Here is a 4,530-nt window from a genome sequence, read left to right as displayed (position 1 = left end):
ATACACTTTACTCTACCAAGTAGTCATTACTCATAAATAAAACTCACTTCATATAGTAATTCCACCAATATTATTTATTATGAAAAATACTCATCACCAATTATTATAGCAAATCACACCAAATCCTTCAATATTCAAACCTTATAAAAATCATGTATATCCATTCCATCTAGAAAAATACTCATCTCAATAATTATAAGCAATTCTACTAACCAACATCATGTAAATTTCATCAAATACATATACTAATTCAATACTCTAGTTAAATGGATTCTAATGTCCTCAAATTCAAATCATTTAGTTCTCTTATTAAATAATTAGCAACTCATTCTCAATTCCGCAGGCACACGTATACAAACATTCATGCAGTCTTCAATATATATATTCCATATTCAACACGTATTAAATAAAAATAATATACTTTCATCATTTAACTTTAACTTATTAATCATATATAACTTATCTTCTTACCTACTTAAATTATATATGAATATTATTTAATCCATAGAAAGATTTTTTTGCTTAAACCATCCCTTAGCATCAGTAACTAAATCACATTTCTAAAGAACAAGGATACAGATTTTAATCATTAAACAACTTGACTTTATCCTAGCTGCGAATAACGCTGAATGGGAAGCAAGGAAAACTATGTCAAGACATGACAGGAATTACTCCGCAGTTACTTCTAAACTTATAAACCTATGCTCTGATACCACCTTTGTCACGACCCATTTCCGTGGGCCGGACCGGCACTAGGGCCCAGGTAAGCTTAAGGCCCCCGAGGCCCGTAGTAAGCCTAAATCTCAATTAACACATAGTATCTAACCAGGGCCTATTCACAATAAATTATAATCACATTATGGGCTTACTGGCTCACCTGCAGCTAATTACATAATATTTAATTTATAGTGTAGTGCTAACAATAAATCCAATAGTAATACACAACCCTATAACTGCGGAGTTCAATAATAATCTGATAATAGAGTAACTTATACATCCAAAATTAGACAACAGAAATGTAAAGTTTACATTTATAACTCTGCGGAGAAGATTGCAGAGCTTCAGTCGAATCAGCTGCTTCCTAGTACCTGGGAGGTTTGGAGAGAAGGGGGTGAGTTTTACAACTCAGTGAATAATAATAAATAATACACACCACATACAGTCAAGCAAAATGCACCCTAGTATACTGAATGAACACACAACAGTCAATCATATGACATTACATCAGCACCTACAAACAATATCACCTTCAAATAATCACATCACGTGGAAATTAGTCAGTGGAGTCACCGAACCCCCGATGAGCCGTCCTCCCACATGGCTCATCCTCTCACATGTGCACCAGGGAGCCGATCCCCCATACTGGCCGACCGGTCTAATCCTCACTTGACCAGCCCTCTCATTGTTTTTCCATTATCTCTTTTCTTTTCCATACCAACAGGAGGCAACCCGGTCGTCTCCATCAAATCTAGATCATCAGGCGCTCACAACAGGAGGCCACCCTGCGGGCTGCGATCAAATCTAGATTATCCGGTGCGCCCAATAAAGAAGCCAACCTGTGGTTAACAGTAACGGTAACGGTAGGTGCACACGGGGGCGCCGATCTCCCATTTACCCGGCTAACAGAAACAGAATCAGGATCCATATAACAGAATCAGAATATAACAGAAATCAGAATCAGGATCCGTATAACAGAAACAGTCTCACAAACCCATGGTGACCCACTTCATCCCAATTCCACACAAACAAGGCACAGTATATGCACAGCACAAGTAATCAAACAATTCTTTCAACGTATTACACCAATTTCATCCAAATGCACAATTATATATAAGTATAATTATAATGATCGTAACATAATATATATGATAAAATACTTGTAATATATTGTAAATATGTAAATAACAATATAATGTTTATGAATAAATGTTATGCAAATGCAGTGTTGATATACATTATTTATTATTACTCACAGTGATGGAGAGCGAAATTCTAGCTTTGATGTTGTCCTGGAGGAGCACTAGATGGACCCGGGCGATCTAAGCAAAGTAAGAATGACACAAAAAGAATAACTCTATCAGACAAAATATTTCTTTACCCTTCTAATAATTTTATTTTATATTCTAAATTTTTCTACGTAATTTAATCTCGATATTTAATTTCTTTTCTGTAATAAATTTTATTTCTCTATCTAACTCTATTTCATTTATTTTCTTCTAAAATCTATTTTATTTCCTACCGAAATCTATTTTAATTTCCACCGAAATTTATTTTATTTTTTTTACTGAAATTTATTTTATTTTCTACCGAAATTTCGACAGCATCTCCCCTAAAAATTGGACTATCCACCTGTTAAAATATCAACAATTTATTTAATAATTCCAAACCACACAGCCCATCCGTCGGGCATTCAATCAATGCAATTTTTCCCGTCCTCCATCCAAATAGTAATATCAAAATTACATTCAACCTTAACATCAACCTACATCCATAATTTATAAATTAAAATTACATACAATATAATCTACCTTCAATCCACACTTAAATTCCATAAATTTTATTATTACCAAAATTTCCTAATAAATTATTTAATACTGAATTTAATTTTAACTAACTATTATTTTTATTAATCAATAATTACTTCATATTAATTAATCAATAACTATTTTGAATTCATTTTAAACTAACTAAACAACTAAAATTACTAACTAAATATTTTATTTATCAATAAATTAATACTATTTAAATTAATTACTCAAGATTACTAAAATCAATTACTAAAATCAAGTTAATCAACTAAAATTGTTAGAATTAAACTAACTAAAGTGACTAAATTTAATTAACTATCATTAATAAAAATTAAATTAACGAAAATGTAGTTAAATTAATTTATACCCCAAATATAATTTTTTTTTTTGTCGAATTTTTGCTAGATCGGAAATTTGCTCGTGTTGGATCGGAGCTACGCACGCCAGAAGTGGTCCGATCCGACTGACAGTGGCAAGGGAAGGCGAAGGTGGCACGATCTGGTGGTGTTTCTGCGACAGGGAGCTGCAGCGGTGGCTGGGTGATCTGGCAGAGGGCGGAGGTGCGGCTGGCGGTGAGGCTTGAAGCTGGTGCTGCTGCTGTAGGCGCGACAGACCTGGCAGAGGGCCGACTGTGGCGCGCGGAGGAGCTACGGGACGTGCTGGCGCGCGATGGAGGCGGTGCGACTGCAACTGGCGCGCGGTGGTGATCGGCCGACGTTGCTGGAGTTGCTGGCAGTGACGCAGACACAGTTGCAGGGAAGAAGAAAGGGAAAGAAAGAAAGAAAAAGGAAAGAAAGAAAAAGGAAAGAAAGAAAGAAAGAAAGAAGAAGAAGAAGAAGAAGAAGAAGAAGAAGAAGAGAGGGAGGAGGAGGCGCGGTGGCTGTGTTGGTGGAGTGGAGGTGGGGCGCTGGTGAGGATGAGAAGTAGAGGTGCAGCGCTGGAGATAAAAAGAAAAGAAATAGATGCTTCTAGATGGTTTGGGTCGAACCGGTTCGATTCGGTTCGATTCGACCCAAATCTTTTGATTTTCAATTGGTTTTCGGCTTTTTCAATCGGTTTTCGATTCGATTTCTCACAATGTTCGCAATAAAATATTAAAATAAATTTCCAAGCTGTCGGTTTATTAAATTTAATTGGAAAATCTTTGAAAATAAAAATTCGGGTTGTTTCATAAACATTATTGACTTTTGTGAATATAGTTTGTATTTGTTAATTGAAATTTGTATTCTTTTGACAATTAATACATGTAAAATGTTAGTTGATTTACTTTAGTAATGGATAAAATTTCTTTGTTAATCTGTATAAAAGTACGAATGGGGAACATTGAGTCCCTAAAATGTCCCTACGGACTTTTGATTTTAGTGGTAAATCAAAAATATCATCAAGGATAATTTAGTCATATCTAATTATGAAACTTTAATTTTATTGGTTGAAAAATAAAGGTAGTTTAATTTTGATTGGTTATGTTAATTTCCTATTTGAATCTAAATTTTATTAGAAAGTTTAATCTAAATCTAACTAGGAAATTCTCCAATTTATGACTTTAATTTTATTGGTTTAGGAATTTAATATCATTAATATTAAATTATCCAATTTAATATTACAAATTTAATCTTATTCTAATTAGGAATTTGTCCTTTAATATCATTCTAATTAGGATTTTGTCATATCATAACATTATATATATGTTTAGTTTTAATTACTTTTGACTATCAAGAATTATTACATAAAGCTTTTGTCAATTTGAAATTATTGAATTTACAATCATGTCTTCTTCTTGTGGTAAGTATCCTTATAAATTTTTAATTTTAATAATTGATTAAAAATATTATTAAGGATAATTTAGTTTTATTATAATTAGAAAATTATTAATTTTATTGATTGATTAAAAGTATCATTAAAAATAATTTAATGTTATTCTAATTAAAAAAATTTTAATTTTTTTGATTGATTGATTAAAATTATATAATAATTTTTAATTAGATTAGTTATATTAGTTTCC

The 4,530-nt window shown here is 32.4% G+C and overlaps 1 long non-coding RNA gene across 1 annotated transcript; it reads right to left on the bottom strand.

Annotated features, from left to right (window-relative positions):
• Positions 1-835: 835 nt before the first annotated feature.
• LOC149491654 (uncharacterized) lies at positions 836-3,352 on the bottom strand. The gene is made up of 3 exons (XR_016319345.1): positions 2,896-3,352; positions 1,974-2,039; positions 836-1,088 (listed from the first exon to the last, which is right to left on the bottom strand). It is a non-coding gene; the product is annotated as an uncharacterized LOC149491654 (long non-coding RNA).
• Between the last annotated feature and the right edge of the window lie 1,178 nt (positions 3,353-4,530).

Source organism: Jatropha curcas, unplaced genomic scaffold, assembly GCF_041381405.1.
Source record: "Jatropha curcas cultivar XTBG-Jc1 unplaced genomic scaffold, XTBG_Jcur_1.0 HiC_scaffold_982_pilon, whole genome shotgun sequence".
NCBI classification, from domain to species: Eukaryota; Viridiplantae; Streptophyta; class Magnoliopsida; order Malpighiales; family Euphorbiaceae; genus Jatropha; species Jatropha curcas.
The sequence above is the reverse complement of the archived record's forward strand: the minus strand, read 5'-3'. Positions and strand labels throughout refer to the sequence as shown.